At 36.7% G+C, this 23,047-nt stretch overlaps 1 non-coding gene across 1 annotated transcript; it reads left to right on the forward strand.

The window, feature by feature from the left end:
• Positions 1–13,737: 13,737 nt before the first annotated feature.
• On the forward strand, positions 13,738–13,844 carry LOC121213067 (small nucleolar RNA R71). The gene has a single exon (XR_005908436.1). It is a non-coding gene; the product is annotated as a small nucleolar RNA R71 (small nucleolar RNA).
• Positions 13,845–23,047: the final 9,203 nt, after the last annotated feature.

Below are 23,047 nucleotides of genomic sequence, written 5' to 3' on the forward strand. Positions count from 1 at the left end.
GAAAAAGAAGAAAATGATAAAGTTTTCCAAGTTTATTCATTTATATATGATTTAAATTAAATTTTAGTTATGAGCTTTAAAAAATTATGATATGATCAATAAACTATTAATTATTGTTAATAATGACACGATTATATATCATTTCAAACAAAAATTTAGATTATATAGCTAATCCTTACACTTTTTCTCTTGAAAAATTTGATTCTTTTTTTGTTATTTTTTGGGTAAATTGCCCCCAAGGTCACTAAAGTATTAGTATGTTTATGTTTTGGTCACTCAAATTTAAAAGTTACAAAATGATCATTGAACTATTTGAAAGTCTTTGTTTAAGTCATTGGGTTGTTAAGGTTCATTTTTAAAGTCTGACTAGTGAGCTCTAAGCGATGATCTGGCGGTTAGTACGGTGGATTAATACCCATTGATGAGTAGATAGCATATATTAGATCTAAGTCAATCTAATGGTCAGTGTTAAAAATTAAAGTAAATAGTTATTTAGATTTTGGTTTATAGATTCGTGATGTTTAAAATTATTTTGTAAAAAAACATTGAATTGTAGAAGAGAAGGGGAATGAGAACTTTTGGTGTAGGTGGTACGAAATAAAATGCCATAGAATGGTAATTTTAACAACCCAATGACTTAAATGAAAACTTTCGAATAATTCAATAATCATTTTATAACCTTTTAAAATTAAATAACTAAAACGTGAATTTACTAATAATTTAATAATATTGAGTGTAATTTGTATATTTCTTTTAATTTTACTTTCCTACTTTTTCTCTCTTCCCCCTTTCTTTATACTTTATATTTCCTACGATCAAGTATTTCATTGAAACAATTAAAAATTAAAAATTATTTATTGAAACAATTCAAAAGGAACATATTTCTTGAGTTCCATGTTAAATCATCGTCAATTTTTAAACATCAAACACATTATTTGTCTTTCGAGAATAAGTCACATCATAAAAAATTCTTTATTTTTGATATCTTAAATCACCATACGTTAAGGCGGTTTTCATTTTATATATTTTACATTTTTATTTTTGACAGATCTAATGATAAGTAGCAATATAATTAAGTGATGGCAGAAGGTAAAATAAAGATGGACATTAAAATTTCATTCAGAAATTTTTTGTGCTTTTAAATTTTATCAGGAGAGATAATTATAACTTAATGTACAAATATCGTGATTTAAATTTGATTCTGTCTACAAATAGCAACTTCATTCTTATACTCTAAAATGATTATTCTCCTTATAAAACTATCCTAATGAAAGCTTTGTTACACATTGATAAAACAATTTAAATAAATCAAAAAAATCCCTTACTAATTCTCCTCAAAATAAAGAGATTGATTTTTTGCTAAACCCACACCACAAACAAATATTAGTCTTCAATATATATAGACTTTTGTAGCCCAAGTCAATCCAACTAGTGTGATCCAATTGAATTATTAAGGTTTCGTCCATATCAAGTATTCTAAGGCAAAAGATAATCTTAAGATATTTTTTCTATACTTCTTTCAATTATTTGTTTCTTTATTTATGGAAACACAATTGCACCAAGCTTCTTCAAGTTGTCCTTACTTATCTAAATATCTTCCTCAAGTAAACTATGAAATATATTGCATAATATCCTTTAAGAAAGTGCACAAAAATAGTCACAATAATTGAATCAAAATATGCCAACTAAATATCTTCCTCATGTAAATAATGAAATATATTGAATAATATCCCTTAAAAATGCACAAAAATAGTCACAATAATCTAATCAAAATATGCCAACAAAACAAGCAAGCTATAATATTTAGCCAATTTTTCCTTAAGTTGCAATCGACGTTGTAGTTGGCAGTTATAACCAACACTAACAAACTCTTCCAAAGTTGAACATGGCTACCATATAAAGAGCTAGAATCCAACTTCATTAAGTAAACTTCAATCCATTCTGGTTATTTCATATCCCACCAAATCAATTACCGTTAATATAAAGATACAAAGGATTGAGATAAATCTTCAATTAGTTAGCCCACATCTTATTGTGACTGCATATCTTAGTATATAAGGTAAGTAGATCACATTAGTTCTCTTAAAAATTTTCTTTGCTTGATCCAATCTCTTCTCCAAGAGATTTACTACTTAAAATCCACAAAAAGATAGAAGTAAATAATCAAAATACATAGATCAAACATGCCAACAAATGAGGCAAGTTGCAATTGATGTTGTGTCTGGACGTGCAATTGACACTAATACAATGTTCTTAAAGGGTTCATTATTTCTTTGAAAACTTCTCTTTTTGTTCAAAATTTATCAAGACTTTTCCTTTGGTTGTTTTGAATTTGGGTTCGACCTAGGATGTAGCTTAACATGTCAAAGTAACATTCGAGTCAAATTTTGATTCATCGTGTCAACTACAGAATTCGATCTTGTGTAAGGAAAGACTAACACTCTTATGATACCTCCCCTAAAATAGTACTATTCTTAGCTACGTGACATCATATTAGGGAATAAATTCTATTTATCTAATTAATAATATATTTATTTCAAATTAAATACTCCAGTATTTATAATTTACAAAATTAAATTAATTCAAGTTTTAATATCTTACAACCATTTTTTGAACCAAACCTATCCAATTTACCAATGTATTACATTATTTACAACTTAGTTAAAAATAATCACAAGTTGTTTAACTTAAATATCAAGATTAATCATATTCATTTTCTTTATACCACTAGCAGAAGCAAATCACTACTTCAACACACCCACCCACCCACCCACTCAAACACACACTATGTAACACCGACCCGTCCCAACGTCCAGTATGAATGGGAGATGCCATTCGAGCACATATCGCAAACATCTCTAAAACTATCTAATAAATTAAATTTGAAAAAATTTAATTAATAATAAAATTTAGATAAAATTTTATTAAAGTATCTAACATCATTTAAAACTATTTAGAAATATTTGGTGGGTGATTGGAACTGTAACACTCTTACTTGTCTTGTTCGCTGAATTTGGGTATGGAGCGTCCCAACTGAATTGGGTTCGTGTACAAGATTAGAGCTCATTATTTTAAAACCAGATTGTATTACCTATTTATAAAAACTTGCAATAGAGGAAAAATTTTAATCAAATGTTCATTGTCCCAACTCCGGACTCTAAGGGAACTACATATATACAATATATTCGCCCCCATGGAAAAGTTTCTAAGGGTACCCCTTCCTATGTGCATGACATTTTACTATTGGTGCTCCTTGATCCAATACGGTTTGGCTTAGTCCCTCATCGAGTTCCTTATTCCAAAAATCTTGTAATCACAGATCAAACCTTTGTAAGTCCCAAAAGAACTTAGTGAGTCTCTTAATTGGCTTACTTATACTTAGACCCCGTCTCGCAAGGGTATTAAAAGAAATAAACTAAATGCAATTAACTCACTGCTTATGCGGGTAGATTTCTCTGAAACCTAATGTAGTGTGCTTTGATTTATTCTCGGTCTTATGCATTGAAAAATGGATCGTCAGGTGTTTTCCTCCTGGCCAATCCTACTAACTTTCGATCCGTCTTGTTAGTTCTTAAGATGTCTTGCCATCTTCGTGGTCTCTGTCATTTTCTTTACTTATGTTCTTTCTTCCATTTATCCCAATGTGGTTTTTTTTCTTTCCACCATGTTATTTTAAAGTAGTCCCTTAGACCAATTCCTCTTAAAGGCCCTTAGGTATGTCCCGCTTGGGACGATCAGTGGTTGAATTACTTCCATGTAATCCACTTTATTCGGGGTACCATACTCGTAAGAGTGACATGTTCCCTTGATATGGTCTATTTTGACCATCAGTACTTAGCAGATTATTGTCAGAAGGATCATCTGTGTTCACAATTTCTCCCTTATACTGGTTCCCTATGAAAACTAACCATTTGATTGGTACTTCTCAATAGTTTTCCCCTTGAAGAGGAATAGTCTTGACAAACATATCTTTCACTCGGTATATCCTTCTTTGTCAATGGGTTCTAACTAATCCATTTCTTCTTTATGGACTAGCCGGCGTACTTTATGTTAAATCTCTAGCTTATAGGGTTTCTCTAATCACCCTCTAGCGGTTCTTAATGACGGATCCTTATTTACATTCCTCAATTAAACCATCTTTCATTCGCCTATACACCAAGCGCCACTAGTGCATTATCTCTCATGATTATTTCCTGCTGGGTTACCACCTATATGCCCTATTGGCTTCAAGACTCCTATTCTAGCAGTATTTTTCTGCTTCCATTAAGTTTCCCATTCATTGGTAGATTCCTTTGACCCGCTGGCTAACTATTGCATGTCCATACTTCCATTTTCCTTTTAAAATTTTTTTCTTGTGTACAAAATTTTCCACTGTTACCTTGCTGATGGAACATTTGTGTTTAGTGTCTCGACGGACCCCACAAGCTGTCATATCCAAGCTATGGTCATACACTTTGTGACCCCAGTATTTACTGTTCCAACGGACTAACCTGTGTTTATTATCCCGATAGACTTCATTGGTCGCCATAGTTGAGCTATAGTCTTACACCTTAAACCTCTTGGAGGCGTCGCCCCGAAGGACCTTACTGTCGTCACGATGTCACTTTATAGAGCCTACTAACCACCATCACAGTATTGCTCTATGAAACTTTATAACTGTCGACATTGATTCATGTCGTATTTACCTTGATGCTCGAACACTAAAGTGTCCCCTCCGTAAGGCCCGAAGCTTCACACATCGTAGTTTGCTCCCAGCAATCCTAGATGGCAGGATTTTAAAAAAAATCCAATTTCCCTAGTCCTCCACCCATTCCTCCATTACGCAATTGCTAGTATTGATGCTCAAATACCACAGTGTCCCATCTACAAGGCTCGGAGCTTCATGCATCATGATTTGTACATAACAACATCGTATGGCAGTATCTAATAGAAATTCCCATTCCCTAGATCCTAACTTCATCTAAATCTTTCAATAATTCATATCCGTATTCCACAGTATATGCAAACAAGCATTACACGCAATTCATAGTAATTGAATTATAGTGTATGCTACTTTTCAAGCATAAGGCTATAACCATCTCTTTCATAACGACATACTAGTGGATACCTACAAACCTACTCAACCTTATGTACACAAGTATTCTCAAACGACAAAGATCATGCATCATCATGGAACTCAGTCTGGAATTAACACATACTAATGAAAAACGCATAACATCCCATAAATGGAGCCTAGAAACTTACCTGATGCTTATTCTCTTTATCAACTTAGTTTTTCCGAACGCTAGAGTTCCCATCCTACTAGTAACTAAGCATGACAACCAAAATAATGAATTAAACTGAATATTCTCAACTTAACACTCGATACTCCAAAATCATGCAGAGCCTCTTAAAATGTATTTTTTTGGAAATTCTTATCCTCATTTTCTTAATCTTACTATTATAGATGGACCAAGAACCTTACCAGTTTACTGGATTCTCTACTTATTCAAATCTACCCTCGTGATCACTGTTGTAATAACTCATTTTCAGTGGTGTCAAGAATAGTGGTTTCAAGACCACAATTCTAACCAGTGACGTATTATTTTATTATTTATTTAATGGCTATGGGATTGTATTAAGGTCGTGTAAAAGTTTCATTAAGAAAGTTTAGAGTTTAAATAGTTAATTAGGTAAAAGAGACTAAATTATAAAAAAATATAAAAGTTGAATCCTATTAGTTAAAAAGGGCTAAATCGCTATGGAAAGGAAAGATAATGGACTTTGATAGTAATTATTCCATCTTTAAATGTTAGTGGACAAATATGGATAAGTTTTATTGAAATTTTTTATTATGATTAAGGGTAAAATGGTAAATTGGTAAATAAAGCTAAAATAAACTATGAAAAAATGCTATCATTTCCCCCATTTCTCTTTAGTTTGGCCTAATTTCACCATTGAAGAAGGGGAGAGATTCGAATTTTTATTTCTAAAGCATGGTACGTTTTCAAGCCTCGTTTTTAATAATTTTTATGTTTTTGAGTTTGTTTTAGCTCAATCTAGCTAGCTCGGGAGTTAATTTGCAAAATTGTTAAAGGTTGAGGGACTTTCCATGGATATTTTTGTATGTGTTTTGATGTTAGTTGATAGATTATTAATCTTTGTTGTTAAATAAACATGTTTTGTTAAGTGATTTTTTGATGAATTTTAGAAATATAGATTAAATTGTTAAAAGTATAAATCCATGTGTTTTGATACGTGATATTCGTGACAGGTTTTAAATATTTATAATGAATCGTTCTTGAAACTAACTATTATCACGATGAAGGCAAGTATACCTATTGAACAGTAGTATAGCTTTAGCAAGAGTGGATTATCGAACCCAAAGGAACTAAAAGTACTAGTATTAACTTTCTTTTTATTATCTAGCCTAAAAAATAAAAGGGGTTTTGTTTATCTAAGTAATTAACTAAACTAAGAAATCACAGAAAATAAAATTGGGGAATTACTTTCGGGAAAATGATTGAATTAAGACAATACCTAAGGAAAAATCCACCTAGACTTCACTTGTTATTTGACTCTGAATCAGACGAGTTATTCATTTGACTTGATCCGTAGAAATCTCTAAGTTATATTATTATCCCTCTCGAGACTAACAACGTCTAACCCTAGGTTGAATAAATGAAATATCTTTCTAATTAATTTCCTAGGGTTGCATTAACTCGATTTATGGATCCCCTTATTAGGTTTCACCCTAATCCAGCAAAATCTTGTCACCCTATCTCTAAGCGCGCAATCAACTCCGCTTAATTATGACAAATGTACTCTTAGATAGGGTCTATTCCTCCTCTGAATAAGAGCTTAACTTGAATCAATATCTTGGAATATCAAGACAAGAATTAAGAACACATAATTAAGAACAAGCCAAATATTTATCATACAATTCAGATAATAATAACAAGATCTGTCATAGGTTTCATTCCCCTTAGGTATTTAGGGGTTTTAGTTTATAACTAAAAAGGTAAACATCTCAGAAGAATAATGAATATAAAACATAAAGAAAAACCCAAAACTCCTGAAGGGAAATTGAGAGGAGATCTTCAGTCTTGATGATGAATCCGACTTCTAAAATGGATCAATCGGCTTTCCTTGAGCAGTTTCTTGCCTTCTTCTCCGTGTGTCCTTTTCCTCCTCCTCTAGCGTGTATTTATAGGCTTTAGAATGCCTAAGAACCCTCAAAATTGGCCTTTGGGCTCGGTAGGGACACGCCCGTGTGACATGCCTATGTGCGATTACTTCAGGCCGTGGTCAAACCTGTTAAATAGGCATGGGCGTGTGGTCCACCCGTGTGAGTCGTGCTTCGATTCTGCCAAATTGACACGGCCGTGTGGTTTGCCTGTATGGGGAAGTCCAGGCTGTGTTGATTTCATGCGTTGGCCCATTTTTTCTCCATTTTTGGCCCGTTTCTCGTTCCTTTCACTCTCCTATGCTCACCTAAGTATAAAATATGAAATTAAGGCAGTAGGAGCATCAGATTCACCAATTTTAAGGAAAATCATCCATAAAATATGCTAAGCATAGGATAGAAATATGTATAAATTACGGTTTATCAAATACCCCCACATTTAAGTATTTACTTGTCCTCGGGCAAAATCCTCAACTCATAATCAAAATAAATTTTTCTCAACTTATAATTTCTATCGATAATATCTAAAAATAATCCATAGATAATCATACATTGAAAATTCAACTGAAAGAACATCAAAGTTTCAAACATTCCAAGTTGAGCATTTTATCATGAAAACATAGGTGTCTCCCATCGTCTAAGTAATTACCTTTGATTCAAAATATTACAGAGTTTCATATCCTCACTAAAGATTCACTCAAATCACTCGAGGTGTTTAAGGACAATAAATGAAGCATTCAATAGTCAATAATGAAGAGTCATTACCATAGGCTTGCATGAAAATCAAATCTCCACCACTATAAATTGAGATGAAACATCAATCAAAAGGTCTTTAGAGGGTTGTAACGTGGCTTTGGTTAGAGGGTGGGTGGTTACAAATTGAAAGAAAGAGTTAGAATCGAGATTGAATTGAAAAATTTCCTAACTAGAAAACTGACTAGTCATCAATTGCTTACAACAGAGCTTTTTCTCAGAATATGAAATTTAACTTCTTTAGCTCAGAAGATTACTACTACTAATATGTATACATATATTATTATTATTATGTTTTTTGACAAGTCAAATTATAAAATAGAATAAAACATAGCTAAGCAACTATTCCAACTCAAATCTCGACAAAAATAGGGATCAAATTAATTTAGGGGATTTCAACAATAATGAGTTATGGGTTAATATTGAGGGTAAATCAATGAATGAGTTGTTAGGCTCAAGGGGGTCCACTAAGGGTTAATTGTGAAGGTAGGCTTTTATGGAGTGAGTGGGTTAAACCTAAGTGCCTTTATCATTTTGACATATAAAATCAAATGGTGTGGTCTTGACATGCATAATCAAGCAAGTTCTAGAATAACAATTCAATACTGACGCACTCATAATGAAAGTAAGCATGAAAGAAACAATAGATGCTCTAAAGACTCAAGATCTCAAAAAAATTATGGCTTTTTGATGTTTAAACTTTGTGAATTCCAATTCAAGATAATACCTAAATTTGGGGAAACAACTTAAAATTTTAAATTCTTAAAAATCAACTTATCATGCTTAATTATCTAATGTCTTAAAGTTTAAATAATCAATACACAAGTACCTATGTTTTAATTTAAGATATATAAATAAAAATCATAAATCAATCAAAATTTATCCTAAACATGATATGAGAGCTTTTCAAGAGAACAAGGTAATCATTCATGGATTTTTCTGATAGTGAAATGAATACCCCCCACACTTAAGATGTACATTGTCCTCAATGTACAAAGATAGATATATAGAAAAGAATATAAAAATAAGATAGGGAGAGAAGTGAAACTTCCTGAGTGATGAATGAATTTTCTTGAACTGGAGTTTTGGAAACTAATCGGCGTAAGGGTGGAGGAGGATACACCGGTGGTGGTAGAGGTTCATTAGTCCATAAGTCCTGCACCAAAAGAATATTATATCTGGTGGTTGATATGGTCGCGGTCGAGCAGGACATGGCAGTCGTGGAGAACCTTTCTCGGTGGAGTTTTTAGTTCCTATGTGATGATGAGCTGAGGAGCTCTTTATAACTGTGATAAAATCAGGAACTCTTTTAGAAAATATATAAGGAAGAATAATTACTCGATAGGAAATAGCCGAAATTCAAAATTGTTAAATAAAAATTATAAAACCTAATAAAAATAAGCTTAAAGAAAAATAAAAAGTAGTCTTAAAGTAGAATAAAAGTAAAAACATAAAATAATAAACAAAAGTTTTTAAACATCTTCATCACTAGATGGTTCGCGAGGTGGGGGTGGCGATGAGATGTGGAAGTGCTGACAAATCTAGTGTAGTGTAGCATCAATGTGATCGAAGCACTAAAAACACTGCTGCTCGAATCGATTTAGGCGCTCAGAGATGTCAGCGTATGAAGCCGCCGCATGAACAGAACGAGAGGGTGGTGGTGGCTGAGACGGTGGGTCCTCGTGACGTGGAGGGACATCATCAGTAATGTCCTTGGAGGTCTCCTCCTCAGTGGATTGGGCGAGACGGTACTGAAGAGGGAAGGTGCCACGTTGTTTCTCGATCATCCTCATACTTAGCATGCTCGAGATGCCCTGTGGGGTCATCTGGCCCATGAGAGTGAGGGAGGATGATTGGGCTGCTGTGTTGAGGAGCCCGAAGTACCGAGCCAATTGCGTTGCATAGGACCCAATGGAGGTGACCACCTTCCTATGCCGCTCCGTCTGATGTTGAATGGCGAGGGCAATGAAATAAGCAATGTCTATGACGTGCCCGTGCGACATACACCATAGAAAGTAGGTGTCGTGAGTGTTGATGACGCCAGTGCTCTCTCGTCTTCCTATTAACGTGTGAGCCAAAATGGTGTGTAAGTACCTCAGAGATGGAGCGAAAGCCGATGCCTTGGAGCAGCTAGGATTGTAGGAGGCAGCACCGGGGGTGAAGGTGTTCCAACACCGTGAAAGAGAGTGAGGGATGTGGCGATTAAGAGCGTGGAGTTAACTCCTCCATGAACTCCTCAGTGTAAAGGCCCAGTGCGGTTCCGAACTCTGGGACGTTCAACTGGCGGACTAGACTGCCGAGGTAAAATTGGATTGTTCCCGGGTTATCAAAGCGGGCCATCATAGTCTGAAGATGGAACATTGAGTAGAGTTCCATCGTGAGTTCGAGATATGTCGGCTCGACAATCTCAAAGAAAAGCCCCCAAGGATCGGTGGTGAGGAGGGCCCGAATTGCATCCGTGAGTTGGACTTATTCTAGCGCAGCCTAGTCTATACAGTGGCCCACTTCTAAGGTTCGGGCCCATAGAATCTGAAAAAGTTCTTCTTGGGGCCCAATGGGGAACTGTAGGAAAGGGTGACGAATTTTCGCGGTAGGACTCGAGGAAGATGGCAATCCCTTCTTTTTCTTTGAAGCAGGGACAGCGGCTTTTTTCCTCGTGAAGACGACATGGTATACCTGCAAGCAAAACCATTATTTCGTCGTGATGAATGTTCAAGGTAAGACGAAAACAAATTTAAAAAGGTAAAAGTCATGAATTAAAACTAATAATCTCAGTCACAACTACCAGCAAACTTAATAAAAAATAATTAATTTTATGGAGCATCATTAGCATGATAATAGTATGAGTTTCATAAAAAAAAAGACAAATAATTCTATGTAGCATATTTTATTGATGGAAAATGTCAACCTAAAAGGTATGAGTATTTCTATTATCGTAACCATAAATATTCACTTTAAGCTAGTCAAATGGAGCAGATAAATCATGCAATAAGTAAGAACTTCAACATGAAAAAGATGATAACTACTCTAGATACGAAATTTGAGTGATAGAAAGACGAAAATAACATGAAAAATGCAGATTACTATGATAAATAGCATTAGAAATCAGTAAAATAAAAGATAAAAGAGTAAACAAACGCTAGAAGGAGGAGAATGAACGTCAAAAATGGGGTTGGAAGTGGTGCACGGGCATGTTAGGGAGGCCGTGTGGATTTGCAGCGGCTAAGGTTAGGGATTTTGGGTGAGGGAGATGATGAATAGTGAAGGGTATTTATAGATTTTGGGACACACGGCCAGGGAACACGCCCATGTTCCCCAATTTTTGCCCGTGTGGTTCGCGAATTTTGAATTTGGGCGCATCTGACAATTTCCCCACGTCTGTGTACCTTAGGTGTGTTGGTGCACACGGCTGTGCCGCATGGCCGTGTCTGTCTTTGTTCGCTTCTCCCACACCCGTGTATAAGGATCCACGCCCGTGCTGTTTTGGCAGGTTCGTCCACGGTTGCTTGGCACGGGCGTGTTGCACGCCCGTGTTAATTTGACAGGTTTGGCCAGGGTTTCAAGGCACAGGTGTGTCGCACGCCTGTGTTGTTTTGGCAGGTTCACCCATGGCCATGTCGCTCAGCCGTGGCGATTTATCATAGCCCGTGCTGGGGAAAATCTTTGCCCTGTTTCCACATGGTCCTAAGCACGCCCGTGTGTGCTTTCGAAAGCCTGCGTTCCATGAGTCAATTAGTATGTTAGATGTTAAAACTAAAATTTAAAGAAATTAATACTGTTAGTGCTCGGGTTGCCTCCCGAGAAGCGCTTATTTATAGTCTAAGCTCAACTTACCTTTCTATTGAATAGTCATGGTGGTTCGAGGAGTTTATACTCCTCAATCCGGCTGTGAATCTCATCAAAATAAGGTTTTAGGCGGGTATTGTTTATCTTAAAAGTGCCAAACTTGGGATGATTTACCTCGACTGTACCGAATGAGAAAATACTAAGTACTGTAAGAGGGATTTCTTCATTCGGTTTGGCAGTGACAATGTGAGGATCTGCAGCATCTAATAAAACTTCATCTCCAACCTTAAGTTGATTTGGAAAGGTACTGAGCTTGTTCTGGTGTAGTTTTGGTTTATCGTGTGTTCTCGATTTATGTGTCTGCCATTCATCTAGCTCCTCGATTTGTAGCCTTCGTTCTTCATGAATAGGTCCTTTACTATTGCTTGAAAATGGCTTATGTACTTCCTTCAGACTCATTTCCTGCAAAGTAGGTTGCACCATATTTTAGTTTTAGTAGAATGGTTTAGACAATCACCTTCAATTTTCGATGTGTTGCCGAAATTACGAGCTTGAAGGGTGATTGTTTCGTCTCCCACACGAAGTGTGAGCTCACGTGTGCCAACATCAATAATCGTTCTAGCAGTTGCTAAAAAGGGCCTTCCTAAAATCAAAGGAGTGTTGCTATCCTCTTCTATGTCTAGAACAACGAAGTCAACGGGAAATATAAATTTATCAATTTTAACTAGCACATCTTCAATAATACCCCTAGGAAATCTGATAGTTTTATCTACAAATTGAATGCTCATCCTAGTCTATTTGGGTTTCCCAAGATCTAGTTGTTTAAACATTTTGTAAGGCATGACGTTAATACTAGCCCCTAAATCAGCTAATGCATTATTAACATCTAAACTACCAATTAAGCAAGGAATTGTAAAACTCCCTGGATCTTTCAATTTGTTGGGTAGTTTATTCTATAGAATAGCTGAGCAAACTACGTTTAGCTTCACATATGAAGCCGCGTCCAACTTCAGATTATTTGCTAAAAGCTCCTTTAAAAATTTCATTGCGTTTGGCATCTGCGATAGAGCTTCAATAAACGGTAAGTTAATATGTAATTTTTTTAAGAGTTTAAGGAATTTACCAAATTGTTCATCTGAGCGGTCTTTCCTTGTCACATTAGGGTATGGCACACGAGGTTTGTACTCTGTACTTACCGGTTTTTGTTCATTATGGTCTACCTCACCTTTACCTTTGCTTATCTCAGTTTCTTGCCTTAGTTCTGGTTCAGGTGTGACTAACCCTTCCTCATCTTGACTAGTAATCACGTTGAGTTGCTCCCTTTGGTTAGATTCTGTGTTGCTTGGCAAGGTACCTTATGGTCGTTCAGAAATCAACTTGGCAAGCTGTCCAATCTGAGTTTCGAGCCCTTAGATCGATGCTTGTTGATTCTTAAGTGCTATCTCGGTATTCTGAAACTGAGTTTCTGACACCGATATAAACTTTGAGAGCATCTCTTCAAGGTTCAGCTTCTTTTCCTGTTGGTAGGGTGGTTGTTGGTAGCTTGGAGGTGGTCTCTGATTTCCTTGGCCTCCCCATGAAAAGTTTGGGTGGTTCCTCCAACTTGCATTGTAAGTATTGCTATAAGGGTTATTTTGAGATCGAGGATTATTAACCATGTAATTAAATGCTCGTTCTCCATGTTGTGACCATAAGGTGGGTATTCTGAATTGCTCGATCCACCTCTACTTGATTCGCACTGCATTACTGGGTGAAGCTGTGAGGAACTAAGAAAACTGTCAATTTTCTTATTCAAGAGTTCTACCTGATTAGAGAGCATGGTGACCGAATCGACTTTATAAACACTGGCTATTTTCGTTGGCTTTGTCCTTATGACTTGCCACTGATAGTTATTCAGTGACATCTCCTCAATAAATTCGTAAGCCGCCTTAAATGTCTTATTATTGATAGTTCCACCAGTGGCTGCATCAATCATTTGTCGAGTCGAAGGGTTCAGGCCATTGTGAAACGTTTGGACCTGTAGCCAGAGTGGTAACCCATGGTGAGGGCATCGTCGCAAAAGTTCCTTGTATCTCTCCCATGCATCGTAGAGGGTTTCTAAATCCATCTACACAAAAGAAGAGATATCATTACGTAATTTAGCCATTTTAGCCGGCGGAAAATATTTTAATAAAAACTTTTCGGTCATTTGTTCCCAAGTAGTGATTGACCCTCATGGTAACGAGTTTAACCATTGTTTAGCCTTATTCCTTAACGAAAAGGGAAACAACCGAAGACGTATGGCATAATCAGAAATGCCATTGATTTTAAATGTATCGCAGAATTCTAGGAACTTCGCCAAATGAGCATTTGGATCCTCATCCTGCAAACCATCAAACTGAACAAACTGTTTTATCATTTGAATTGTGTTAGGTTTCAGTTCAAAAGTATTTGCAGCTACAACAGGTCTAACTATGCTCGATTCAGTTCCTGTTAAAGAAGGTTTAGCATTATCATACATAGTGCGTGGAGCAGGATTCTGATTTACTAGATTAACAACAATCGCAGGTGGTATCAGGTTTCCCTGATTTTCAGCCATCTCTTTGGTTGTGGTTTAAATATCGTTCTCTTGCTCGTTCTCTGTGTATCTTAAGCTTCACCTTATTTCTCGTCGATTTCTGCAAACTATGTGGTCGATCTCACTGTCAAAAAGTAATGGTCCTGATGGGTTTCTTCTAGTCATAAACTATAAGAACCTGCCAGAAAAAGGAAAGAAAGAAGAATTAGTAATAAAAGTTAGAATAAAATTTAAATTACAGTAAAATTAAATGGCTAAAGTAATAAAAATCAAGTGTTCCTAATATCTTAGTTCCCCAAAAATGGCGCCAAAAACTTGATACCTGATATCCGTGGCAGGTTTTAAATATTTATAATGAATCGTTCTTGAAACTAACTATTATCACGATGAAGGCAAGTGTACCTATCGAACAGTAGTATAGCTTTAGCAAGACTGGATTATCGAACCCAAAGGAACTAAAAGTACTAGTAGTAACTTTCTTTTTATTATCTAGCCTAAAAAATAAAAGGGGTTTTGTTTATCTAACTAATTAAAAACTAAGAAATCACAGAAAATAGAATTGGGGAATTACTTTCGGGAAAACGATTGAATTAAGACAATACCTAAGGAAAAATCCACCTAGACTTCACTTGTTATTTGACTCTGAATCGGACGATTTAGTCATTTGACTTAATCCGTAGAAATCCCAAAGTTATATTATCATCCCTCTCGAGATTAACAACGTCTAACCCTAGGTTGAATAATTGAAATATCTTTCTAATTAACTCCCTAGGGTTACATTAACTCGATCTATGGATCCCCTTATTAGGTTTCACCCTAATTCGGCAAAATCTTGTCACCCTATCTTTAGGCGCATAATCAACTCCGCTTAATTATGACAAATGTACTCTTAGACAGGGTCTATTCCTCCTCTGAATAAGAGCTTAACTTGAATTAATATCCTGGAATATCAAGATAAGAATTAATAGATAGGGTCTATTCCTCCTCTGAATAAGAGCTTAACTTGAATTAATATCCTGGAATATCAAGATAAGAATTAAGAACACATAATGAAGAACAAGCCAAATATTTATCATACAATTCAGATAATAATAACAAGATCTGTCATAGGTTTCATTCCCCATAGGTTATTAGGGGTTTTAGTTCATAACTAAAAAGGTAAACATCTCAGAAGAATAATGAATACAAAACATAAAGAAAAACCCAAAACTCCTGAAGGGAAATTGAGGCGAGATCTTCAATCTTGATGATGAATCCGACTTTTGAGATGGATCAATCGGCTTTCCTTGAGCCGTTCCCTGCCTTCTTCTCCGTGTGTCCTTTTCCTCCTCTTCTAGGGTGTATTTATAGGCTTTAGAATGCCTAAGAACCCTCAAAATTGGCCTTTTCCAAATTGGACTAAACTTGGGCTCAGCAGGGACACGCCTGTGTGCGATTACTTCATGTCGTAGTCAAGCCTGTTAAATAGGCACGGACGTTTGGTCCACCCGTGTGAGTCGTGCTTCGATTCTGACAAATTGACACGGCCGTGTGGTCTGCCCGTGTGGGGAAGTCCAGGCCGTGTTGATTTCGTGCGTTGGTCCATTTTCTCCATTTTTGGCCCATTTCTCATTCCTTTCACTCTCTTATGCTCACATAAGTATAAAATATGAAATTAAGGCATTAGGAGCTTCGAATTCACCGATTTTAAGGAAAAATCATCCATAAAATATGCTAAGAATGGGATAGAAATATGTATAAATTACGGTTTATCATGTGTTGTTGTGAAATTTTGGTAATAATGGATTATTTCAAGGTTCCTTATAACATTGGTTAAATTGGATTTTGGTTAAAATGGTTAAATTTCAAGTTAAAATATTAGGGGCAATTTTGTAATTTTGTATAAATATGAATTATGGATCAAATTGAAGTCTAGAAGTACTTAATTCAATGAAACTATTATTTTAGATCACGAGTGTGTTGACAATCGTGGAAAAGAAAAAATTGCGGAGTAATTCCTGTATTGTTGTGATTATTGCAAAGCAGTCCTGTAAGTTCGTTTATGTATATGCATGGTTATATTCAATTCCTTGTTAATGATTTAATCTTTTGGTTCTATTTTGTATTGTTATTTGATTGTTGGATCGTACTGTTTATTCAAATGAGGTATTATTCAAGCATAGTGACGGTGTTATTCAGGCTTAATGCCTAGCAGGCTTAATGCTTTTGTTATTCAGGTTTAATGCCGGTGTTAATTACGCTTAGGTCTTAGCAAGCTTTGAGCAAGTGTAGTAAATGATAACGTCCCTTGGAAATTTGGACTTTTGGAATCGTAGCATCGACTGGATTAACATGGAAGCTCACATACTATCATCTATACCTTGTTAGTAATTTTGTACTTGTTTTGAAATTGGTTTAAAGTGGCATGTAATAGGAAGAGTGTAACATCCTACACCCGTACCCCACTCCAGGACGGAGTACGAGGTGTTACCCAACTTGAACGCACACATTCACACGTTTTTGAATCACCAAAACCTGGTCAAATTTAAAACTTTTCTATTCTAAAACAAAAAAATCCATAATAAAGGCCTACTAGGTCTAAACGTTCATTTTAAACCATTAGAGAATGTTTTGGGTCTTACTACGAACCCTGAAAAAATGATACTAGCCACATGGGCACACGCCAGTGTTGGAGGGGCAACACGCCTGTGTGACTAATTCAACATGGTCGTGCTGTTGGCCCGTGTGGCTTACACGACTTAAGCAATACAGGGACACGCCCGTGCCCTCTACCCGTATGGAATTAATTAAAAATTTGCACCTATAGGGGTTTTCACACAGCCTGGTACACGCTTGTGTCCCTTGCCTGTGTCCTTCACATGGCCATGACACGCCCGTGTCCTAGCCCATGTGCAAAAAGCTGGACATTCTGCTTCTGACGTCAGCAATCCTTAAGGGTTACACGGCCAAGGCACACGCTCGTGTGCTAGGCTGTGCCCTTCACACGACTAAGATACACGGTCGTGTCTCTGCCCATGTGTTTACTATCATGCATACTGACTTATAAAATTTACGTGCAGGGGACACATGGCCGGACAACACGCCCGTGGGGCTGGCTGTGTGTCACACACGACCTAGACACATGCCCGTGTGCCTACCTGTATGGACAAAATAAGGTTATTTACCATGCCTCTTTGCCACCCTTACTTACATAACCTGCACAAAATCACTCTATACCAAGACATGGGCACATCACATAGCCAAAACAGTCACAATGGACAACATTTCATTTGTGCAATTTACTCATCCATGAAAATATCATCTTTTATTTATAAATCAAAGTGAGTATTGATCATTATCCATGGCCTTATACAAAATAAAGGGATTTATCCTAAGCCAGCACATTTAGCTAATTTCTCAATGACACAAAATGTTAAAGTCTAAGTCCTATACATGCCATACTTAAAAACAAATAATCTGACTATGCCGAGTGCTTCTAATGATAGCGTGATCATAGCCTCCGACGTCCGATGGTCTTTGAGCTATTTAGACGACACTATAAGAAAATTAAAAAGAGAGGGAGTAAGCATAAAGCTTAGTAAGTTGCATGCAATAAATATAACAACAAATTTACCATTCATCATCATGCTCATAGCACTAAATTAGGCATAAGCACAACTTACTTATCAATAACTAATGCAATTCACATAGCATATATATATATTCCAATACACTTTAAATAGGTACCTGTACCACTCATAACCTGGTTATACTTTTCTCATTTAACTGAAATTGTAACTCTCACCGTTGAACCATTTGGTCTGCTATCGGATATTCATTAAGCCTCAAATATAAGGTGTAATGCCGATGCCATGTCCCAGACATGGCCTTACACTGGTTCATCTATTAAGTCGATGCCAAGTCCCGAACATGGTCTTACACTGACTATCGAGATTGAGGCCGACGCCATGTCTCGGACATGGTCTTACACTAGCTCTCATCTCTCCGTGCCGATGCCATGTCCCAGACATTGTATTACACTGACACATCTCGTAGCCGATGCATGTCCCCGACATGTCTTACGCTGGCTTACGTCGCGAGGCTGATGCATGTCCCAGACATGTCTTACACTTCCAGACATGGTCTTACAATGGCTCCATAATGTGGCCAATGCATGTCCCAGACATGTCTTACACTAGTGCACATATGACCCAAATGTCAAGGCGTGAATATCCGATTTGTTCCTATAGTTCTTACGGGAGTTCTACTATCTCAAAATTCACCATTCATAATCATTTCCACAAACAAGCAATTTATGCTATATCAATTCAAACATATATAATAACAATTTAGTTGTATTATTTACATACAACTTACCACGGTTACAAAATATGGTGTCAAGTCGGTCTAATCAATTTGCTTGGCTTTCCTCTTGTCTAAGTTCGAAGTTTGAATTTCTTGATCTACAATAACAAAAATTCACAAATTTAATCACTTTATCAATCTAGGCAATCAATAATCTATACTTGGGCAAAATGGCTATTTTGCCCCTAGACTTTTACAAAATGACTATTTTACCCCTAGGTCTAAAAATCAATTTTTATCGAATTTCCTTCTATCAAAAGCCTAGCCGAACCCTTAATACTCTTAAAGCAATCCAAAATTTCCACTATCTCACCCATTCATCAACAAATTTCCAACTTATGCCAAATAGTCCCTATTAGGGTTTTCATGAGGAAACCCTTCACAAAAGTTGTTCATTACACATCTAATACTCATATTATTCCCTAAAATTTTAGAAAAATACACATATGATTTCATGGAAAAACCCTAAACTGTCCACTATTTTGCAAAATAGTCCCCTTAATAGAAAGCTTATGCTTCAAGGGGTCCAAAAATGTAAAAACCATCAACAAAAAGTATGTAAATCACTTACTTGCAAGGGGAATAAGTTGCTAAAATATTTTAACTCAAAACCCATAAAAATGGCTAAAAAATCGGTGGTAGTAAAGAAGATGAGAATGTGATATCATCTTTTTCTTATTTTATTTCTATTTTAGTCAATTTAGCCACCAAACCCACCAAACTTGGACTTTTTGACCAAATTGCTTCCTATGGCCGGCCATGCACTATCATAGGGTCTAATTGTCTTTTAAAGACCTCTAATTTAGGTTCTCTAGCTATTTGGAACCTTTAGCTATTAAAATAGGACTTTTTCACTTTATGCGATTTAGTCCTTTTTCTGAATTAAGCCCTCAAACGCTAAAATTACTACACCAAAATTTTCATACACCTTCATAATCATGCTATAATCTCAAAAAAATTAATAAAATAATTTCTTGACTTCAGATTTGTGGTCTCAGAATCACAGTTTTGACTAGCCCAAAAATCAGGCTGTTACAGTTCTTCCCCTTTAGGGATTTTCGTCCTCGAAAATCTTACCGATGAATAAGTTCATTATTGCTCTCTCATAGTCTCCTCGGATTCCCATGTCGCTTCCTCGACTCGATGTCTATGCCACAAAACTTTCACAAGTGCTATACTTTTATTCCTCAACTACTTGAATTCTCGAGCCAAAATCTTGATTGGCTCTTCGCCATAAGTCATGTCCGGATGAATCTCAACCTCTGTTGGTGCAATCACATGAGAAGGGTCTGATCTATATCGGCATAACATGGACACATGAAACACGTCGTGAATCTTTTCCAATTCTGGTGGTAAAGCCAATCGATAGGCAACTGACCCCACTCTCTCGATAACTTTATAAGGTCCTATGAAACGAGGACTCAACTTATCTCTTCTACCAAATCTGAGAACTTTCCTCTACGGGGATACCTTTAAAAACACTCGATCACCGACTACCTTTAAAAACACTCGATCACCGACTTGGAATTATATCTCTTTCTGTTTTAAATCCGTATATGATTTCTGCCTATCCGAGGCGGTCTTCAAACAGTCGCGAATCACATTAACTTTCACTTTAGTCTCTTAACTTAATCTACCCCGTGAATCTCACTCTCTCTGAGTTCGGTCCAATATAAGGGCGTTCCACACTTTTGCCCATATAAAGCTTCATAAGGGACCATCTTCAAACTTGACTGATAACTATTGTTGTAGGCAAATTCAACCAATGGTAAGTACCTTTCCCAACTACCTTGAAACTCGAGAACACAGCACCGCAACAAGTCTTCTAAAATGTGAATCACTCTTTCCGACTAACCGTTGGTTTGTGGCTGAAATGCCGTGCTAAAACTCAACTTTGTACCCAAAGCCTCTTGTAACTTTTTGCAAAACCTCGAGGTAAATCTTGGGTCCCTATCCAAAATAATCGATAAGGGTACCTCGTGCAATCTCACAATCACAGAAACGTACAAGTCAGCCAATCTCTCAAGGATGTAGTCGGTACGCACTAGTATAAAATGTGCCAGCTTTGTTAGCCTATCCACAATAACCCAAACAACATCCTTTTTCTTCGGGGTTAATGGCAAACCCGTCACGAAATCCATAGTAATCCGATCCGACTTCCACTCTGAGACCGTGATAGGCTGAAGCAGACCCAAAGGTACTAGGTGTTCAGCCTTCACTTACTCACACATAAGACACTTGGAAACAAACTCGAAAATGTCTCTTTTTATTCCCAACCACCAGTATATTTTCTTCAGGTCATTGTACATTTTTACATTGCCCGCATGGATGGACAAACAACCACTATGTACCTCTCGTAGAATCTTCTGTATAAGCTTATTGTTCTTGGGTAAACAAACTCTATCTTTGAACATTATACATCCATTGGTATCAATACGAAATTCAGATTCATTTTTTTTCTCGCACTAAGCCATCTTAGCTTGCAACTCCTTATCACATTTCTGAGCTTCACGGATCTCTCGTAGAAATGTCGGCCTAGCTCTCAACTCTGCTAGAACCGAACCATCGTTAGGCACAGTCAATTGAGTAATCATGGCCCTCAAGGCAAACAGTGACTTTCTACTCAAAGCTTCAGCGAATACATTTGCCTTTCCCGTGTGATAGTCAATTATCAGCTTATAATCCTTTATTAGCTCTAGCCATCTTCGTTGCTGTAGATTCAACTCCTTCTGAGTCATCAAATACTTGAGAATTTTATGATCGGTAAATACTTGGCATTTCTCGTCTTAGAGATGGTGTTTCCAAATTTTCAACGCGAATACGATGGCGGCCAACTTTAAATCGTGTGTCGGGTAGTTTTTCTCATGAGGCTTCAGCTGTCTCAAAGCGTAAGCTATGACCTTACCTTCTTACATAAGCACGCACCCCAAACCATTTAAGAAGGCATCGCTATATATCACAAATTCTTTGCCCGACTCCGGTTGGACTAACACTATTGCTTCGATCAACAAAGCTTTTAATTTCTCAAAACTCTGTTGGCACCTTTCTGTCCATTCAAACTTAACATCTTTTTACAGCAGCCTTGTTATCGGAGTAACTATCATAGAGAATCTATTTACAAACCGTCTAAAGTATCCGACCAAACCCAAAAAAGCTTCGAAACTTGTCACATTTCTCAGTGGTTTCCACTCAACAATAGTCAAGATCTTGCTTGGGTCAACTCTGATCTCTTCACCCGACACAATATGTCCTAAAAATCCGATCTCTTTAAGTCAAAATTCACTCTTTCTGAACTTGGCGTATAATTGCTTATCTCTCAAAGTTTGTAAAACTGTCCTCAGATGCTCCGCGTGTTCACCCTCATCACGTGAGTAAATGAATATATCGTCGATAAAGACCACTATGAACTTATACAAATACGACCAAAAAATGCGGTTCATCAAATCCATAAAAACCGCTGGGGCATTAGTCAAACCAAAAGGCATGACAAGGAACTCAAAATGCCCGTACCTCATCCGAAACATAATCTTCGGTACATGTTGCTCTTGAACTCTTAGCTTATAGTAGCCAGACTTCAAATCAATCTTATAAAACATGGTGGCTCCCTTCAACTGATCGAACAAATCATCGATCCTTGGCAAAGGATACTTGTTCTTCACAAGTACCTTGTTGAGCTATCTATAGTCGATACATAACCTCATCAATACGTCTTTCTTTTTCACAAAAAAGTACTGGGGCACCCCACGGTGTATAGCTCAGTCTCGCAAATCCCTTTTCCGTTAACTTTTGCAACTATACTTTCAACTTTTTCAATTCCGTCGGAGTCATGCTATACGGAGCGATTGAGATAGGTGCCGTACCAGGGACCAACTCGATACCAAATTCTACTTCCCTACTTAGAGGTAATCTGGGAAACTCTTTCGAAAACGCATCTATGAACTCACAAACCACTGGCACCGATTCAATCTTCGATTTAGACACTTTAGTATTCAACACAAAAGCGAGATATGCCTCATATCCTTTCCTCAAAATTTTCTCAACAGCCAGGGACGATATTATCATGGGCAAGTTATCCGATTCATCTGGCCCAACCCAAAAAATATTCCCGTCTTCACACTTCAAATCAATAACTTTTCTCCCACAGTCCACTACAACACCATGAGAAGTTAACCAATCCATCCCAAGGATCACATCAAATTCATTAAACGGCAATAACATCAAGTTAGCTGAAAAACAATAACCTCTAATTGTCAAAGGACAATTCCTACACACTTGGTCCACTAGAACATGTCTGCCTAAAGGGTTGGACACTTTTATCACAAATTCAGTGGACTCTACTATCAAATTCATACGGGATATAATTTCATGCAAATATAAGAGTGGGTAGACCCTGGGTCAATTACAGCAACAACAGACATATCATGGATAGAGAAGGTATCCGT

This window comes from Gossypium hirsutum, chromosome A13 (genome assembly GCF_007990345.1).
Source record: "Gossypium hirsutum isolate 1008001.06 chromosome A13, Gossypium_hirsutum_v2.1, whole genome shotgun sequence".
NCBI lineage: Eukaryota > Viridiplantae > Streptophyta > Magnoliopsida > Malvales > Malvaceae > Gossypium > Gossypium hirsutum.